Source organism: Delphinapterus leucas, chromosome 15 (genome assembly GCF_059928025.1).
Source record: "Delphinapterus leucas isolate spDelLeu-1000000601 "Yukka" chromosome 15, BTC_Dleu_Yukka2, whole genome shotgun sequence".
Classification (NCBI taxonomy): Eukaryota; Metazoa; Chordata; class Mammalia; order Artiodactyla; family Monodontidae; genus Delphinapterus; species Delphinapterus leucas.
This window is the reverse complement of record NC_143143.1, coordinates 46,131,114-46,152,220: the sequence shown is the minus strand read 5'-3', so window position 1 is coordinate 46,152,220 and position 21,107 is coordinate 46,131,114. Positions and strand designations below refer to the sequence as shown.

Below are 21,107 nucleotides of genomic sequence, written 5' to 3'. Positions count from 1 at the left end.
TGGAAGAGTTTGAGAAAGATGGCTGTTAACACTTCTCTAATTGTTTGATAGAATTCCCCTGTGAAGCCATCTGGTCCTGGACTTTCCTTTGTTGGAAGATTTTTTATCACAGTCTCAATTTCATTATTTGTGATTGGTCTGTTTGTATTTTCTATTTCTTCCTGGTTCAGTGTTGGAAGGTTATACCTTTCTAAGAATTTGTCCATTTCTTCCAGGTTGTCCATTTCATTGGCATAGAGTTGCTTGTAGTAGTCTCTTAGGATGCTTTTTATTTCTGCATTGTCTGTTGTAACTTCTCCTTTTTCATTTCTAATTTTATTGATTTGAATCCTCTCCCTCTTTTACTTGATAAGTCTGGCTAATGGTTTATCAATTTTGTTTATCTTCTCAAAGAACCAGCTTTTAGTTTTATTGATCTTTGCTATTGTTTTCTTTGTTTCTATTTCATTTATTTCTGCTCTGATCTTCATGATTTCTTTCCTTCAGCTAACTTTGCGTTTAGTTTGTTCTTCTTTCTCTAGTTTCTTTAGGTGTTAGGTTAGATTGTTTATTTGAGATTTTTCTTGTTTCTTGTGGTAGGCTTTTATAGCCATAAACTTCCCTCTTAGAGCTGCTTTTGCCACATCCCATAGGTTTTGGATTGCCATGTTTTCATAGTTATTTGTCTCTAGGCATTTTTTGATTTCCTCTTTGATTTCTTCAGTGATCTCTTGGTTATTTAGTAATGTAGTGTTTAGCCTCCATGTGTTTGTGTTTTTTACGTTTTTTTCCCTGTAATTGATTTTTAATCTCATAGCGTTGTGGTCAGAAAAGATGCTTGATATGATTTCAGTTTTCTTAAATTTACTGAGGCTTGATTTGTGACCCAAGATGTGATATATCCTGGAGAATGTTCCATGCACACTTGAGAAGAAAGTGTAAACTGCTGTTTTTGGAGGCAATGTCCTATAAATATAAATTAAATCTATCTGGTCTATTGTGTCATTTGAAGCTTGTGTTTTCTTATTTTTATTTTTGGATGATCTGTCCATTGGTGTAAGTGAGGTGTTAAAGTCCCCCACTATTATTGTGTTACTGTCAATTTCCTCTTTTATAGCTGTTAACAGTTGCCTTATGTATTGATGTGCTCCTATGTTGTGTGCATATATATTTATAATTATGTCTTCTTCTTGGATTGATCCCTTGATCATTATGTAGTGTCCTTCCTTGTCTCTTGTAACATTCTTTATTTTAAAGTCTATTTTATCTGATATGAGTATTGCTACTCCAGCTTTCTTCTGATTTCCATTTGCATGGAATATCTTTTTCCATCCCCTCACTTTCAGTCTGTATGTGTCCCTAGGTCTGAAGTGGGTCTCTTGTAGACAGCATATATATGGGTCTTGTTTTTGTATCCATTCAGCAAGCCTGTGTCTTGGTTGGAGCATTTAATCCATTCACGTTTAAGGTAGTTATCGATATGTATGTTCCTATTATCATTTTCTTAATTGTTTTGGGTTTGTTTTTGTAGGTCCTTTTCTTCTCTTGTGTTTCCCACTTAGAGAAGTTCCTTTAGCATTTGTTGTAGTGCTGTTTTGGTGGTGCTGAATTCTCTTAGCTTTTGCTTGTCTGTAAAGCTTTTGATTTCTCCATGGAATCTGAATGAGATCCTTGCCTGGTCGAGTAATCTTGGTTGTGGGTTCTTCCCTTTCATCACTTTATATATATCATGCCACTCCCTTGTGGCTTGTAGAGTTTCTGCTGAGAAATCAGTTGTTAACCTTATGGGAGTTCCCTTGTATGTTCTTTGTCTTTTTTCCCCTGCTGCTTTCAATAATTTTTCTTTGTTTTTAATTTTTGCCAATTTGATTATTATGTGTCTTGGCATGTTTCTCCTTGGGTTTATCCTGTATGGGACTCTCTGCGCTTCCTGGACTTGGGTGGCTATTTCCTTTCCCATGTTAGGGAAGTTTTCGACTCTAATCTCTTCAAACATTTTCTCGGGTCCTTGCACTCTCTCTTCTCCTTCTGGGACCCCTATAATGCGAATGTTTTTGTGTTTCATGTTGTGCCAGAGGTCTCTTAGGCTGTCTTCATTTCTTTTTATCCTTTTTTCTTTTTTCTATTCTGCAACAGTGAATTCTACCATTCTGTCTTCCAGGTCACTTATCCGTTCTTCTGCCTCAGTTATTCTGCTACTGATTCCTTCTAGTATATTTTTCATTTCAGTTATTGTATTGTTCATCTCTGTTTGTTTGTTCTTTAATTCTTCTAGATCTTTGTTGAACATTTCTTGCATCTTCTCGATCTTTGCCTCCATTCTTTTTCCAAGGTCCTGGATCATCTTCACTATCATTATTCTGAATTCTTTTTCTGGAAGGTGCCTATCTCCACTTCATTTAGTTGTTTTTCTGGGGTTTTATCTTGTTCCTTCATCTGGTATATAGCCCTCTGCCTTTTCATCTTGTCTGTCTTTCTTTGAATGTGGTTTTTGTTCCACAGGCTGCAGGGTTGTAGTTCTTCTTGCTTCTGCTCTCTGCCCTTTGGTGGATGAGGCTATCTAAGAGGCTTGTGGAAGTTTCCTGATGGGAGGGACTGGTGGTGGGTAGAGCTGGCTGTTGCGTTGGTGGGCAGATCTCAGTAAAACTTTAATTTGCTTGTCTGCTGATGGGTGTGGCTGGGTCCCCTCCCTGTTGGTTGTTTGCCCTGAGGTGACCCAACACTGGATCCTACCCGGGCTCTTTGGTGGGGCTGATGGCTGCCTCTGGGAGGGCTCATGCCAAGGAGTACTTCCCAGTACTTCTGCTGCCAGTGTCCTTGTCCTTGCGGTGAGCCATAGCCACCCCCCGCCTCTGCAGGAGACCCTCCAACACTAGCAGGTAGGTTTGGTTTAGTCTCCTGTGGGGTCACTGCTCCTTCCCCTGGGTCCCGATGCACACACTACTTTGTGTGTGCCCTCCAAGAGTGGAGTCTCTGTTTCTTCAGTCCTGTCGAAGTCTTGGAATCAAATCCCGCTAGCCTTCAAAGTCTGATTCTCTAGGAATTCCTCTTCCCATTGCCGGCCCCCAGGTTGGGAAACCTGACGTGGGGCTCAAAACCCTCACTCCAGTGGGTGGACTTCTGTGGTATAAGTGTTTTCCAATTTGTGAGCCACCCAGCAGTTATGGGGTTTGATTTTATTGTGATTGTGCCCCTCCTACTGTCTCATTATGGCTTCTCCTTTGTCTTTGGATGTGGGGTATCTTTTTTGGTGAGTTCCAGTGTCTTCCTGTCAATGATTTTTCAGCATTTAGTTGTGATTCCAGTTTTCTCGCAAGAGGGAGTGAGAGCACGTCTTTCTCCTCTGCCATGTTGAACCAATCTCCACCTTGGCTTGTTGATAGTAATTTAAGTCAGGCCTTTCTTTACATTGTATTTTTCTCATTATATCTCACATCATTGATAAAGTATTATAGATTCTTTTCCTTGAAATCTTGTTCCCTTTTATTTTTCTTTTCCTTTGTGCTTAGTCTAGTTTTCAGTTGCTCACAGGGGGCCGCATGCAGAAACCTTGCACCCAGCACTTCAGAACAGAGTTCTAGTGCACAAACAGCTGCACCGACACCTCAGCTCTGAGGGACACTGTACAGAAGCTCCATGAATGACACTGAAAGTCAAGATGGCGGCGGCAGGCTGTGTGCAGAGTCTCTGCACCTAGCTCTGTGATCTGAAGCCACCTCATAAGTCTTTATCAGTAATGTCATGTACATTGTTAGAACTGTGGTCAAATTTGGGAAAACTTCTTCAGGCCTCTTTTTCGATGAGCTGCAAGATCTTAGGGCAGAGACTAATCTTAAGTACTTTTGGAATTGATTGTTCTCAGTAGCCAGCTTGTTACCATAACTGTTTCTTATTTTTGCTAATTTAAAAAATATATATGACCATGTGAGCACATTGCTAGGACCCCATCCAAGGCCTTCCAAGGGACTAGTGCAAATGAGGACTCTTAAAGCTTAAGCTCCATTGTAAATTCATCTTGCATCTAACAGCATTATAATTTTCACGGAATCTTTCCCAACAGCATTGTATTCAGTAGTCTAATGAGGCAGCATAACCCTTGACACTTAGATACAATGAGTCAGTTGAGTAAGAAGTCAGATTTTGAGTGATCCTTATGAGTTTTTAAATAAAGCACAGCTCAATTCTTATCTCTTGGTTTGACTGGCAGACAATGGCTTCTTTTAAGGTTGTTATGTTAATATCTTTTTATCTATTACAAGATTTAATTTATCCTTGATAGCTTGTAAAGAGACTAAATTCTCATGTAAAAGCATGAAAATATTTTTAAAAATGTTATCTTTTATGGTATGTCCTTTATAGTCCACTGACTATATTAGTTGTAGGCATATAAAATATCAAGTCATTTTGACAGGTAATATATAAATAAAACATATAGTGTGTCCAAGCCATCATCTTGTACAGAGCATCTTTAACATTTTAAAATGCTATTTCTAAACTTTAAAATGAAACTTGTTACTTAAGAAAGATTTCAGAATAGATACATAGATCCCACTGCAGTCTATATAGTTTTCTGTTAAATGTACCAAGATCTGCATTAAGCATACTGAGTTTCATTAAAGATGCTTGGGCTTCCCCCCTTTTCTGTGCCTCTTACTCCTTCTATGTATACAAACCCAGCAACCTAATCAAGTCGCCTTTGATCAAATTTAATTTGGATTTTTCCCTAGTAATGCTGTCTGGTGGCAGATAAATAGAATTTAATTAAAATAAATATCCACAAGATTCAATCGAGCTTAATTATCTGATTTGACTTGGTAAAATTTGGCAGAAAGTCTAGACGTTGTAAGATACACCTATACTTGACTTGGATAAAAGTTTAGTAAAACAGAACCCAGCATTTAGAAAAGGGAGAGGAGAAGGGAAATCCAGTTGTAAAAGCTCTTTATACGTTTAGGTAGAATTCTAAATACATGAAACATGTGCTGTTGAATTTGTACCCACAGTAAAAATCAGGTTGTTTCTTGTTTTTCTGTTCTATTACAACTGTAAAATGAAAGTGTGAAAAGCTAGGCAATCCACTTATTAAGTAGCAATTTCAATTGACAAGCTACTTTCTCAAATTTGATTTCTGGTTCACTTGACTAAATGCTTCTCAGCCTTTAAAGTGGACATGAATAATCCAGAGATTTTGTGAAAATATAGATTCTAATTCAGTGAGTCCCTGTGATGCCCACACTGTTGGTCTGAGGTCCACACTCTGAGTAGCAAGACCTCAGACAGTGAAGTGACAATAGTTGATATGGGACGGTTGCCACCACTATCACCACCGTAATTGTACTGATAATGATATTTAAATAACACTACCTCTCAATCGTGGAGTGGTTTTATATTGTTTCTGTTATCTCAGTTTGATCTTCACATTGTATAATGCCATGTGCTTTAGCTCAGCTTGATTGTCACTGTTTGTAAAGTTAGTTACATAAGAATATTTATATGAGTCTTTCCCACTCCAGGCCAGCGTGAGCAACAAAGTGTAGACAGATTTCTCTTTCAGAATGTGTTCTCCAAACCTCTTCACTTTCTCACTGAGGATTCCTTCAACTGAGCATCTCCTTTGCTCACCCTGATATTTTCTGAGTCAGTCCCGTGACCATTGTCCTTAGTCTGTGTCTTTATTCTTCAAGGCTGGTCATCTCATTGTCCTCCACACAGGCTAGTTTCATTCCTGATTCCAAATTCTGCACATGTAGTCCCTTGACTAAGAATGCTCATGTTTATATCTCCTGTCTTTCACGAAGTCTCCCTGAAAGCTCCCACCTGCAGGCACGGGCTCTGAGTGGCCTGCTCACTTATCATCTGACAGAGCTGAGCAGGGTGAAGCCACTCGATAGCTGTCTGTTGGAATTGTATTGATGTATTCACGGAGCCGTTCTTTAGCTTCCTTATGTGCTACATTTTAAAGGAACCCAACATTTGTGCTCATTAACTCACAAAGGTATTTCTTTTAGACAATGGATCACGGAAATCTCTGTAGTTGAACTTGCTGAGGTATGACAGTGGAACACTGCCTTAGCACACGCATGCTCAGATATAACACAAGTTATAAATAAAACTCTGCATTAAAAGCCACAAAGTTAATAGGTAATGAATGTGTAAAGTGAAAGTTTTGATTTAGAGAAAAGGAGGTAGTTAGACAATTAAATACTAATTTCAAGGAATTTTCACATAAGGTCAATACAATTAAATATTAATAACTAACTATTAGTACCTCTGTGGAGTTATTTAGTCTATAGGGAAATGTTCTATAGAATAGCCTCACGTGGAGGATGTTTGTTAAAAAAGTCATATGATACATTTTTATTTTTTTACCTGTTACGTAGAGATTTAGCACATGCAACAAGGTGACAGATATGCCCAAAGGATACCGCTGAGAAAAGTGGTTAAACCAAAGCAGGAGTCTGAGTGAAGTTCTGAACAAGGGTGAGACCAGGTGGCAGTTACCCGATGGGCCATTTGCCAGCAGAAATTCTTGGATTGTTACTTTCTCTGATCGCCACCCTGGAGGGGGTTCTGGAGATGATGCAAAAGTCTAAAACCTTCCTGTGGGACTTCGTAGTAAGGAAAAAAAAATGGAAAAAATGCAGTCTGCATCCAGATTATGTGCTTGATTATGTAGAAAGATGGGTAAACCTTGGATCTTGGAATGTCACAGGCAGGGGATCTGAGATCCAATAAATTCCCTCCTTGATATCCAAGCTGTAGGATTTTATTTTCTGACTACCCAGAGCATTTAGTGTCAGTTGCATGTTCATTATATTGATGTGCCTGCCTGTCTGGGTGAAATCGTTGCAACATAGCACTTGCTCTGGAGACGGTGCTTGCTCTGGGGACAGTGCTGGGTGGAAATCCCACTCACTATTCCACTCAACAGCAGTGTGACCTTAAACATGTTTCCAAACTCATCTGAGCCTTGGTTTATCTGTAAAATGGTGATAATAAAAGTACCCACCTCAAAGGTTTTATGAAAATTAAATGAGTCAAATGAAAGTTTTGATTTAGAGGAAAGAAGGCAGTTAGACAATTAAGTACTAATTTAAAGGAATATTCAGGTAAGTCCAAGAGACTAAATAATAACTAACAATGAGCACTTCTATGTAGCACTATTTAAAAGGGCCTCAGTTCCTAACAAATTGTAAGCACTTTATAAATATTAACTTTCATCCTCATCGTCATGATTACTGTTGTGGATATAAGAAAAAGACAAGGGCTGCATCTGTAGAAATCATTTGACTTTTGTAACGTGCTTATGTAAACAGTACCTGTGTCTGTGTGTGCTCAATAAATGCTAGTTGTTACTGTTAGAATTGCTATTATTGGGCTTCCCTGGTGGCGCAGTGGTTGAGAGTCCGCCTGCTGATGCAGGGGACACGGGTTCGTGCCCCGGTCTGGGAAGATCCCACATGCCGCGGAGCGGCTGGGCCCGTGAGCCATGGCCACTGAGCCTGCGCGTCTGGAGCCTGTGCTCCGCAACGGGAGAGGCCACAACAGTGAGAGGCCCGCGTACTGCAAAAAAAACAAAACAAAAACGAAAGAATTGCTATTATTTTTCTAGTGCTCGCTCTCAGCTGACCTCTGGAGTATCCGTCACAGTGAATATTGCAGAGAATGCACGCAGTAAATACTTGTACAATTAATTTTATATTTTAAGGCAACTGTTAACTATTAGCCCACTGGAGTGGTAATTTTCTGAGCGGTTTTTCTTTGCTAAACCATTGATAACTTTATTTCTGCTGTTGAGACTTTTTTCATGGCCAAGAGTTTTTCTTCCATCTTTCCATTTGGAAAATGCCAGTGTCTTCTAATTTTCTAATGCACAGTCTCAACTGCCCATTACTTGGTAGTTAGGTCTCTAAATATCATCTATGAGGCTGATCTCCTTTAAACCTTAGATAACAGCCTCACGTTTACAATAAAAGTCATCCTCAGTTTTCTAAAGCTCTAAATAGGAGGAAATTTAGTAGAATGTTAAATCAGGAAAAGGTTCCTTGGAGGTGACTCTGTCCAGCATCCTCCTTTTATTGATAAGGAGATATGACTTGTCCGTCATCACCCAGCAGGTCAGAGACAAACCCAGGACAATAGTCCTACAGACCATACTCTAAAATGTATGTTGCATAAATGTGCACGGCCGCATGTCCGTTTATTTCAGATGGTTGAAGAATACAAATTAAAGCTACTTAAGGCTCCTGAGAAAATGTAGTGGGAAGAGAAGTGATAGAACCCTAAAAAAAATCTAACATATTGGCTGATGGCCTCCTAAATTGTACAGATTACTGGGCCATTTCTGAATATGCCCTTGGACAGTTAAAAAGGACATCTCTTTAATCCTTGTCAAATGCAGGACCTGGTGTGTCATAAGTGCTTTCAACTTTTAGGGAGAAAGAACAAAAAATCATGCGAAAGAATTTATGTAAGAGAGACTGAATCAGTGCTTTTTTTTCTTTTTTTTTGATAAGCCACATTCTCCCTGGGATAATTCTACGCTCACTCCTCATCCCCTCGTGTGGAGCAGGGCGGGAGGATTAGCAAGACACAGGTGCCTTATTATTATTTTTTTTTTGTGGTACGCGGGCCTCTCACTGTTGTGGCCTCTCCCGTTGCGGAGCACAGGCTCCGGACGCGCAGGCTCAGCGGCCATGGCTCACGGGCCCAGCCGCTCCGCGGCATGTGGGATTTTCCTGGACCAGGGCACGAACCCGTGTCCCCTGCATCGGCAGGCGGACTCTCAACCACTGCGCCACCGGGGAAGCCCCACAGGTGCCTCATTTATGGTGAGAGTGAGAACTCTTTCCAAGCGTGATTGCGGAAAGCGATGCTGAGCCTCCCTGCCTGTCACCCTGTTGGGATCCTGCTCTCTGTGATTTGGGGCCACTCTGTGTCTCTGTTTGCCTAATTGTGACTTGTGCTTTTGCCCTCTGGTTCTCACTGGCCCCTTTGATGCTTTCCAGCAAGTCTTTTCAAAGCAGCAGGACAGAATGGGAAGGTAAGCAATCATTTCACATGAAAAGAGGGCAGCAAAATCCAGGTGGGGCTTCCTGCGGAGATGCTCCCTTCCAAGGCTGTGACCACCCAGCCTAAGCAAACACTGTGACTAGTGCCAGCAAATGGCAGTTACAGCCTGCAGCATCAGTCCACCTTCTAAAATAAGTTTAAATTGACTATTTTTTTAAAAAAAAATATTTTCCCTAGGTGTCTCCTTGGGATATCTAAGGGTTGAATTAGATTTTCTCCATCTCTAAGTATATGTCCATGCTAGAGGTTTTAGGTTTAGTTTTTCTTTTATTTGCTTCTCATGCTTATCAGTTCACCAGTTCACTATTTCTTTTTTCTTATGCAACTAAGGAACTTAACGAAGGGTCATGGTAGGAAATATGGTTTCTCTCAGGTGCTTTAAAGAAAGATACTTTAGGGGCTTCCTTGGTGGTGCAGTGGTTGAGAGTCCGCCTGCCGATGCAGGGGACACAGGTTCGTGCCCCGGTCCGGGAAGATCCCACATCTTCCTGCGCGTCTGGAGCCTGTGCTCTGCAACGAGAGAGGCCACAACAGTGAGAGGCCCAAGTACTGCAAAAAAAGAAAGAAAGAAAGAAAGAAAGATACTTTAATTAAAGGAGTAGTCACCGAAATGTGGGCAGGTTGAGGAAACCGACACAAGATGTTGAGTCACTCAGAGCCTAGCGATCGATGGAAACTGTTCCTAACCCCCTCAGCCTAAAGGGGGTCAAGGGAAAGAGTGTTACTGGAACCCAGTGACAGTGAGAGCCGCGAAGGACAGGGCACCCAGCAGAGCTGTTGTCCTAGAACTGTGGTTCTCAGTCTTGTCTCCTTATTGGAATCACCAGGGGAAATTTAAACATACTAGCACCTGGGTGCCAGCCCCAGAGATTCTGATTTCATTGATCTTTCATTGATCTTTGGTGTGTGGGTATCAGGATTTTTAAAGCTGTTCAAGTAATTGTAATGTACAGCCAAGTTAGAGAAACAGAGTCATAGAGGGACCCAGCCACTGACGGAGGTACAGCGTCAGAGCTGTGTGAACGGGGAAGAAATACCTGGTCTCTCTCCTCCCACCCTCTGACATCCTGCTGATGCCTCCAATCAGAAGCCAGACAGCAAGATAGGTCAGGGGATGCAGTCAGCCTGGGTCAGCTTTCTGTAGCCCACGTGGTAGGGAAGGATGTAGAATAACCAGCTCAGAGCTTACAAGAAAACCCAATAGACAGCCTCTGCCTCTTCCCCACAAAGAAATTAGAAATGACAGATTCACACTTTCCCTATTAAGGTGGGCTCACTCATGCTGTTTTGGTATTGAGCTGGGTGTCCTTCCGGTGTAAAGACCTTCTAAAGGGCTCTGGTACCTCTTTCAATGTTCCTCTGGATATTAGCGACTCTCCTGCTGCTGGCCAGGCAGGACTTTAAGGTCTGTTGGGATGCAGGTATGCATACATGCACATTTTGCTATTGCAAAACCCCAAGTGCTGGTGGGAGCCATGAAGTGCAGAGTTCCAAAGTGAAATGAGACATCAGAGATACCTTTTGGGGGGAAGTTGAGACCAGAGCAATGAGTCCCACCTGGGCTGGTCCTTGCCATCTGTGTGACAGGTGGCCCAGTCCTTCCTCGTGGGTACAGAATTGTAGGAGAAGGTGGCAGGAGTGAGGGAGGGATTTTGAGTAATGAGCTTTGCGTTTCCATGTGAGAACCAAACCTGGACTTAAATAGCAGTACACAAATACTTTCTCACAAGTACTGGATCAGATACATGCCATTTTCCCTCCTTTCATAGGGAAGATGGGCAGTGACTACATGTTTAGGTTCAACCGTGGATGAAGCCACACCCTATTCCTGATAAGGACACAATATTCACTGGCCACTCTCTCCAAGGGTTGGCTTCAAATGAGACATCAGTGAAGCAGAAGTAAACTGCCCACAGCTTCTTTACCAGTTTCTTCTACCTTAAGCCTCACATTATACTGGACTCCTTAGGAAGAAAATCAGGATCCCTGGTGAGCAGCAGTGTGCTTGTCCTAACTGGTGCCAGTGCATATATCTGTGGGCTCATTACACAAGCCGTGCTTACATCTGGGGGCATATTTCACATTGTGGATGCCCTGTACTTCTGATTTCCTCCCAAATCATACTGACAAAGGCCACTTACAATGTCTTTATAAACTTCAAGGGGGTACAGAAGGATTAAAGAAATGATTTTTACAAGTGTTGTGAAGATGACTATTTTATACCAAATGCTTCTTGCTGAAAATTTTAATTTTAACATATGCCATTGAAAATACAACTGACCAGTTATAACAATGTAAAAGCATATTAAACATGAGGTGAGAGGCTAGGGGTGGGAGTAGATATTCCTGGAAAAACATCAATTAGGTAAACATAAATTTCCAGATTGAGAAGAAGAAAAAAGACATGTCTAGCTTAATATTGGGCAGGCCAAAAAGTTCATTCTGGGTTTTCCATAAGATGTTAAAAACCTGAACAAACTTTTTGGCCAACCCAGTATAACGTTTATAACATTTATGGAGCACTTAATATTTGTCAGACACTATTGCTAAAAGCTTTACGTCCATTTTATTCTCACAACAACCCTATTAAATAGGAACTATTGTTATCCCCATATTATGGATGAAAAAAACAGAGAGCTCCAAGAGTTTAAGAAACTTGCCCAAGGTTGTGTAGCTAGAAAGTGGAGAGCCAGGATTCAGACCCTGGTTAATCTGCCTTCAAACCCCAAGCTCATTTTTCTACTGGTAAACTCAACTGAGTCATTGGTTTACAGTGCCGTTTACCATATTCTCCCCAGGAATCTGTATTTTTAACAAGTTCCTAAGTGATTTTTATGGTCAGGAGAGGTTGGGCCATAGTACACTGTTACTCTGTTTCTTGAGTATATGTGATTTCTTTCCTTTTTCTTAGGCTTCCATTTTCCAAAATATGAATGAGAATACTCTTTTTTGGGTGTTCTACAAGAAATTTTTTTTAAGTTCTATTGTCAAATGTCTCATAAATACTAAATATGATGCCCTTTTCTTGGTGATTAAGACATGATTGTTAGTATATCAAAGAAGCAAAGACGCTTTTTCCAAATAACAGAGAACCTTTTTTTTAAATAACAGCCACATGTGAGCATTCAGTGTACCCTTTAGGGAAGGCAGTCCTGGATACATGCACTCACAAACCCTATGATACTTTTTTTTTTTTTTGCGGTACGCGGGCCTCTCACTACTGTGGCCTCTCCCGTTGCGGGGCACAGGCTCCGGACACGCAGGCTCAGTGGCCATGGCTCACGGGCCTAGCCGCTGCGCGGCATGTGGGATCTTCGCGGACCAGGGCATGAACCCGTGTCCCCTGCATCAGCAGGCAGACTCTCAACCACTGCGCCACGAGGGAAGCCCCCTGTGATACTTTTATATGGATTTATTGAACAGTTATTTCTTTTTATACTGTAAAACTTTAATTTTAAGATTTTAATGTTTTTACATTTTGAACATACACGGCAATTCTATCTAATGCTAGACTATTAAGCTTTGCTCTCTGTAACAAGATGTTAGAAAGTTCTAGATGACTAATGTGGTGTAAACAGACTCCTCTTCCCTATAGAGAAATAATGGGTGTTGAACCCTAGGACCCTGTCTTTAGAATAAAAAGACTGAGCTAAACACTGGAGAATGTGTCAGCTGGAGCAATTGCAATGCTACAAAAGATACCTGGGAAAACAATGGTTCTGAAGATCCTCTTCTGCTAATGGATATTTGGATATAAAATCCCAGTTTGCTTTTCAAAAATAATATGTTGAGGTTCCTAGACCTGTGCTACCAAGATTGATTTAAGTCTTGCAATTTCCCTAAGAGAATGTTAAATCACAAGGACTTTAGTGTATACAGGAGTTAACCAATGCTTTTGGTTGATGTTGAATTTCATGGTGACTCCAGAGTCACATAATGAGAGATGTTTTGACCTTGACAAATCCCTTCATATAGATCCAGGCATAAATGATGGTCCTGGGCCTGTTGGATGGGCACCCGTCCTTATCCTCTCCTGTAATGTTCTGTATCACCAGGCAGCAGCACCCTGGAGGCTGCACTCCCCAGCCTCCCATGTCTGACTGCCACCTGGGTTTGGTCGGTGGAAGGCATTGTTACCAGATTAGAGGACTGGGAGAAGGAGAAGCCGGGGGTTGATTTCCCCTTTGCTCTCTGCCATGGCGACATCTCTGTCCTACCTCCTGCCAGAGAAACCTGCTGGAGTGACAACTTCCCCCATGGTTCTGGGCTACGGCGTCACTACCTCTCCTCTGTGTCCTTTATCGTTTCCTGCTTTGGGCAATCCCTAGGTTGCCTTGGTGTTTCTTATTTGGCTTTTTAGCTTTCCTGTCACCTTTGAAACCAATTCCCTGAATTAAATTCCCTTCACTTGAGTTACTCATCGGTTTGTGTGCTCTTGGTTGGACCCAGACAAAGTTTCCATTTAAATATCAAGTTTGCTGGAGTTAGTTCTTCTAGTGGAAAAATAGTCACAGTCAACTCCACAAGTTGCCGGATTTTCAGAATTTATTGTTTCCACAAATACTTGTTTCAAATCTTGTCTTTTAATGTCATTCATTGTTTAAAATTTAATTACTACTAATAACACTGCAGACATTAATAAATGAAACTTTATACATATTATATAGCAAATTTAACCAAGTTGGAGGTGCTTAACACATTACCCTGTGCTCAGTTCAGCTCTGTTTTTATGCTCGCCTGAAAAAGAGCTTCTTTTGACAGCTCTATTTAATTAAAGTTTATCTTGTGATGATAAAGCAAGCCTAGATCTAGCCTAGATTTACATGGCATTGCTTTTTCTTAAAACTCTAAGTGATTTGTAGCAAGTTCTCATAAGTATGTGCTTACAACTTTCATTTTCTAAGGACCTGGAAAACAGCCATAATTTTTTTCTTTTAAATTTCAACCCTTCTTAGGGTTTGTATAGAGGTCAAGTCCCAAAAATAGCTCCATGATGTCTGGTTCTTCTTTGATGTAGTTTGATTAATCTTTGTACAGAATTCCTGGCAAATAATAGGCACAAAATAACTATATATCGAATGAATGAATGAATGAATGAACACAAGAACTCTTAAAAATATTTCTCTCTCATATCAATAGATATTATTAGCTCTTTTTAAATGGACTCACAATTAACGAGGAAAAACTTAAGTTATCTTTCTACAAGGTGGATATAGCTGGACGGGTCTTGGTTTGAAATGCAAGCAACCAACTGCATACCGTAGGAGCCATCAGAGCAGAATTCAGGTGCTGACAGTAAAGATTAATGAACCACCTTTCCTTAATTGATAGCATCCAAAGTGCACTCCCCTCAGCCTTTTGTCTGTCAGTTGGCAGGGGATCCAGCAGGTAGACACACTCCATTGCTTGCTGAAATTAAAAAACAGGTAACTTAATCTTCTCATTGCTTTAGATCATGATTTTTTAAAATTGTATTTGAAACAACAGAACAATTTCTGGGTGAGTAGGTCTTCTTGGTGATTCATAATTTAGTGGATGACATGTTCAAATTTATTAAATTGACCTGAGCATAAAATCATCCAGGAGAACAACAATTAATCTGTAACACTGTAGATGTATTCTTTTAATAACAATACAATCCCCTCTAGTATTATATATTTGTCTATTTTTTAAAGATGGTAGGTAAAGAGTGAGCTTTTCAGTATTTGTGATGTACACTTGTATGAGTAACAATTCTGGTTTCCTGAATGTGGGTAGGAAGGTGTGCCTAAATGTTTATCTAGAGAGTAAGCAATTTTTCACATAGAATATATGTTGGATAAATATGAATTTGCTTTAGTTTATGGTATTAATGCAACCTTGTCAAGAACAAATCTGAAAAGTAGTTAAATCAAAGATGTTTGATTTTAAAGAATAAATGTACCATCTCTCAAACTATATTATCTTTGTCTAAGAATATTTTTTTCCCCTGAAATGTAATTTCAGGGCTCTGTGATGTGGAAACTGTCAATGTATGTAATTGAGAGCAATCTGACTTTGATTATTGTGTGCGTTCTTCAAAGACCGTGTTTAGGTGGCCCCACTGGATACTTTTCTAAGGAGCTCCATTCTACTCATAAATAAATACTGACTGAGGCACAATTTTGATCACTGCCTTGTAAATAGTTGGAATGAGGATGTGATATTATCTTCTTATGGAGGGGTCCCTTTTTTATTTGGATCTGTTACATAGAAGATATACTCACTGTAGGTTTTAAGTCTTGATTCGGGAAATGTAGGTGCTTGTAAACTGATAACTTCTGTTTCTGGCTAAGGAACTGAAAATATGCCAGGTGACATTCTCTTTGAAGTGCAAATGATGTTTCAGTTGAGTCTTTTCTTCTAGTACATTTGGAAAGTGAGTTTTATGCCTGTGGAAGAACCTGGATTCTAATAAATGGGATTCTTAGCCACAGTAAAGTTGCTATAGGTGGTGGGGTTCCTATTTCTGCTTGGATCTCTATTCAACAGATTACCTCACAGCTTAACCCTGAGCCAGCCTACTATCTTTATCTTTCATGTTGATTTCGTCCATCTATTCTTTTCCCATTACTTCCAGAGGTGATTCCATTTTTAGGAAATATTGGTATATTCTGGATGTCTCCAAGTCCTTTCAGATTTTGAGGCCAACATTTTCCTTTCTAGCCAAATAAAATGGCTTAAGCCTCCACTCGGTACATTTTGGGAGGTCCAGTGCTGTGCTTAACATTTCCAATGTGTCCAAAAAGCCTGATGTTGTGGTGGCACATTTCACTCCAAATCCCTGCTCATGGACTCATCTCTCATGGCTGCTGGCCATTTTCTGCCCTGTCTTGGCCATCAGTGATTTAAGATACCACTAACTAAGGCCACTCACAGTTGATTTTTCCTTAAAGTTAGGCCATGGAAAGAAAGGTAGTAGCAATGGACAGGGAGATAGAGTGCAGGATCTGGTTGCTGTAATCGAAACATAGAACAACACATTTAACTTAAATGTAAACAGCACTGTTCCCAGAAATGCATTAGCCATTCTCTGCCCCAAGGACATTTTCACTGACATTTCTTAGGTCCCCCAACTCTGCCATGTTGAGAGGGTCCATCTCTCTCCCCTATCTCGTATTCCAGAGTTCCAGTGTCATATCGTGAGCTACTACAATAACCAAATCCTTACTCTTTTATTATGCAGAAGACTTGAACTCTCAAACCCTACTCCAGCCTATGGTCTGGAACCCAAGTTTGCTTACCCAGGAAAAAAAAAAAAATTATTAAGGTGTTTTCCCAAATGCAAGGGTCTCCACTCTTACACACACAAAGATCCATCAGAAAATTCAAAATTTCTGTGTTTTCTTTTCAACATAATATTGATCACATTCTTAAAGTTCCTCCACTGCTTGGCATAGTAAACACCATGGCTACAAGGCAGTATGCTGGAGGTGTTGAGATGTCAAGGATAGATACAGGATTGTGCTTTATGTGTTGCCCCATTGAACTGTAGATGCAAAGAGATGAGGGCGCCTGGATTTCTTTGCATATGTCTCCCTGGATTCTTGCTCAAATACCATCACTGATACAGAACCAGCTGTGTAATTTGCAGGGCCCAGTGCAAAATGAAAATGTGGGCCCCTGTTTCAAAAGTTATCCAGAACTTCAAGAAGGCCACAGAAGAGCCTTAAAGCATGTGTGGGCCCTTCTAAGCACAGAGTCCTGAGCTGCACAGGTCACACCCCCAAGAAGCCTGTCCTGTATTGATGGTTGTTGTTGACAGTAAGATTTTAATAATAAGGAATTTGTGTAGTCTAAGGTCCATTTACTGTCAGCTTTGGAGGGGATATGTGTTAGGGCTGGGAAAATACTTTGAATGGCAATAACTGAGGATCAGTTGACTTGAGAAGTAGAGATTACATTGTACCCCTCAGAGTTTCATTAGAGAAACAGGAACCCTTCTGGGTGTTTTGAGCTGGAAGGGATTTCATACATCAAATTAGGTGTTTCTAAAACTATTGGAAGGGTTGGAAAATCAAAGCTTAGGGAAAGGTACCATTAGCTTTCAGAGACTCCAGAAGGTGTATGTAGGAACTCCCACAAAATCGCTAGTGACAGCCAAACTGCTTGCAACACTATGGAGAATGATTTTCACCAAAGCAGTGCCTGCCTATCACTGCAGGGGGGCAATGGGCTGAGTCAGCCTGTCTTCTTCGTTCTGTATGTTGTATCTTCTTATTGATGAAATTTTAAATGGTAATTTAAAATAGTACAAAGCCATTCCAGGGGACCTGACTGCTACAGCCGGTATAGAAAGCAAACTCTTTCTCAACAAGGGAGAACATTTGAAGAAATTGGATTCTGCATCGTTGCTAAAGTAGTGTCTGACATTTATATAAGTATCTAAAATATAGAGAGCATCCATTATTAAATACTGGATGCTATATAATAAATGCTAACATCTCAATAACTAATACAATAGAATTTTATGTCTGGTTCACATCAAACTAAATAACAGTTATTAACTAAATAGCAGTTAGGGAGATGGTGTAACTGCGACATGCAGCCATTCGGGAACCGAGCTTGATGGAAGCTCTGCTCTCTTCAACACATGGCTTCCACAGTCGTGGGCATTGATATCTAGCTGGCAGAAAGGGGAAGAGAGAGAATGGAGTATTTCATGACAGGTTTTTATGGGCCAGGCCTGAGAGTACACTTAACACTTTCTCTCACAATCCATTAACCAGATCTTAGTCACATGGCCGCTTCTAACTGCAGAGGATGCTGGGAAAACTGGCTGTGTGCTCAGGAGGAAAAGGAAATAGGTAAGGCATTTAGATGGATAAGAAATAGCTAGACAGTTTATTTCACATGATGTGTAATAGGGACCCAGGTTCCCCGTCTACCATTTCAGCAACCAGAGTCATCATTCACAAGGGGAAAATAGCTAGTGATGTATGTAATTTTGGGTGCATTATTAAGCCTCCTTTTTTTTCTCAGTTTCTACATCTGTAAAATGGGCATAATAAGTGCATCTCATTGAATTGGTGTAAGGATTCATGAGATAGTACAAGTAAAGTGGTTTAATGTAGTGCCTGACGATTAACAAACACTCCATCAGTATTAGCTATTATTGTTGTCACTATGATTTTAAGAAAGAGTAGCGTATCTGGAAACAAGTTAATATGTAAAATGTGCTCAGCACGTGAATGGCACATAGTAAAAGCTCAGTAAATATGTTATCATTATCTTAAATTACTGAGTCACCCTGGTGTTATACTTAAATTTATTATGGCCTTCTACTCATAAGAACCCCTCTGATTTCTTTATTTTCTCTTTTCAGATTAATTTTTGGAATATGATCTGTATGTGACTGTAGTCACGTGGGTCAATCATATTCACTTTTGCTAGATCTAGTCTGATCTTTGGTGATCTGTATAGGCCTTTATAAATTGCTTCTTATTTGTTTATTGAAAATTGAAAATAAAATCGAGTACGTTATATTAAAATGATGAGATTTGAAATGGAATGTGCCATAAATGCATTATCAATATGTAAAGAAAGTGATCGTGTTCTATTAATTTATTCAGGAAAGTATAGTAAGCATCAATTGATGTTGTTGCTTTAATAGATAAGAACTATTTTAAATATGTGTGCAATTGATTCAACTCTAATTTGTTTAGAAACTTCTGGATTTGAAAACAATCTGTTAAAGGTAAAGGTGATATTAGGCTGGATAGCAGTATTACCTTGAGCTTACCTATCACTGACTGGGTGGATACATTTCTACACATCTTTACAAGCATACCTAGAACTGTAATTTTGCAAAGGCCATTCAGAAAAGAGAATCGCTGTGCAAGGTAAAATAGTAGAGAATAGTCTAGGCATGGTGCTTTCGGCTTGCCTCACAGCTAAATGTGTATAAGCATTGCTATTTGACATTCCTTCATTTGAAGAGGGGGAGAAAGAGTACATCTTTAAACTCTACAAATATTGCTTGGTCTTTACGGCATTTGTACTCAAAGGCAGGATCTGAGACGTTGCCTAAGATTAACCAGCAATGCTACATCATTGAAAGACTGAATTGGTCATGTCAAAGCATCACTGCATGGGGCACATTCATGTTTTTCTTTTTGTGAGGGAGTCTCTGCCCTCTCTTGTGTATGTTGTTTGATGTCAGATGCCTTTAAAGAAAAGCTACAAGCATTATTAGTTGTTTGGTGAGAAATAATAAATGCTATGTAGAGAAACATTACGAGATAAAGACAGACTCAGGATTGCGGACCACTAGCATACAACCGTGAACCCGTATAGTTTGCCTACATTTATTAAAATAAATGATCAAAGCACTTAACATTGTCAAAAGAACATTTTCAGTTATGCCTCATAATTTGTTTGACTAATGCTTTCATTTTTTAAACAGTTGTTTGGCCAAAGTGAAAATACCATCTACCCTTGTTGTTAACCAGCATAATTTTAATTTGGTTTTCAAGGCCCTCCATGGGTTAAACTCAACCTGCCCTTGTAGACTCAAATTCTATTCTTTCATTCCAAAAGCTCCCCCTGGACTGGGCTGCTTTTGTTACGTAGTCCATGCTTTCTTACCTCCAACTCTTTGCCCTAATACCTATTCTCCTACTTGGAGAGCCCTTTATGTTCACCATATCCTACCTTCATCAAATGACCCCTCATATATACTTTTATATGCTTCAGCCAGATGTTATCTTTCTCTCTGATTTTCACATGGCACTCTTCTGTGGATTTCCTCTTACTTATACTTAACATCTCTGTTGTACTGATAGGCAGACTCTGAGCTCCATATTTTTTATCTTTATTCACATGTAATGCATGCCATAAAACCTTGCACATAGTCAATTCCCAGAAAATAGGTATTGAATAAGTCAATAAATGTATGAATGCTATCTTTCTGCATTTACTAATAAACCATTCTGATTAATGTTTAATTTTACAGAAAAATATGTTACTCATTAACTATATTTAACATATTTTACCTGTATACTTAGTGAATATGACCTTTGAGCTAACATAAGGAAAAATATTCTTCCAAGATAATATCAACTTGACTTATATTTTAGAATGTTCAGATTGGTTCACTCACATTGACATTAACCAGTTCTGAAATTCAGACATAGCATGTACACATATAGATTTGACATTTGAGGGGAACTTACTTTTTTCCAATTAAATAATGGAAGAGAAAAATAATGACTCAGAGGAGAACAGAGAGGCTATCGGGGTGAAATACTATAATAATGTAGCTAAACCTGACTGAGAAAAGGTGAGAAATAAGCATGCTTTGTTAGTCCTTTCATGGAGCAATGACTCAGCACTGTTAGTGAACACGATGAGTTTACATTATTCTTTCATCACAGACTGTCGTGTTAATTGTGGTATATACAGAGTATAGTGGATTCAGAAGACGATCGGTTATTGTGCTTTTCTTTTTGTTTTTTAAGCAAGTTAGTGCCTTAAAAGCACACAGAATCCTGGATTCTTGTGAAATCTGATGATGAAAAACAAACTGAAAATAATTTTAAATATACGTGGGTCTGCAAATAGAGGTTCTTGAAAGTCATTTCTAATTTCCTTCAAAGCCTGAGAGTCTGTGTATGTGTCTCGTAAGTGAGTTTTTAAAAAATCTTAGTGGGAACTCAATTTGTGAACATCCAACCACTGTCTCTTTTTGGCCTCATGAGAGAGGAGCATACATTGTATTTTTGTTTGGAATGACAAATACACAAACTGTGTCGACCGGTGGGAAGCAGCCGGAGGACTTCTGCAGACTGTAGCATGCCCAACTCTGACTTGAGAAACAGGATCAATTTTCTTCCAGTGTTGTGACCGGATCTGGGAAGGAGAATTTGTATCACGAAGGAGCGATATCGCTTGATATCGTCATGATAGCAATATCACATCATATCGAGCGATATCGCATCATATCAAGCGATATGATGATCATGTCGTCATCATAAGAAAAAATCTATGTCTTACCACAGCCCCAGGTTGTGGGTGGAGGGATGTGGAAGCCAGTCTGG

The 21,107-nt window shown here is 39.8% G+C and overlaps 1 protein-coding gene and 1 pseudogene across 1 annotated transcript in view; both read left to right on the top strand.

Moving 5' to 3' along the window:
• The window catches only part of MACROD2 (mono-ADP ribosylhydrolase 2), a 1,987,750-nt gene that overhangs the window by 844,364 nt on the left and 1,122,279 nt on the right, over positions 1-21,107 (top strand). The gene's annotated exons all lie outside the window — the stretch shown is intronic.
• Positions 1-21,107, top strand: part of LOC149747450 (heterogeneous nuclear ribonucleoprotein A1 pseudogene) — a 77,766-nt pseudogene that overhangs the window by 18,956 nt on the left and 37,703 nt on the right.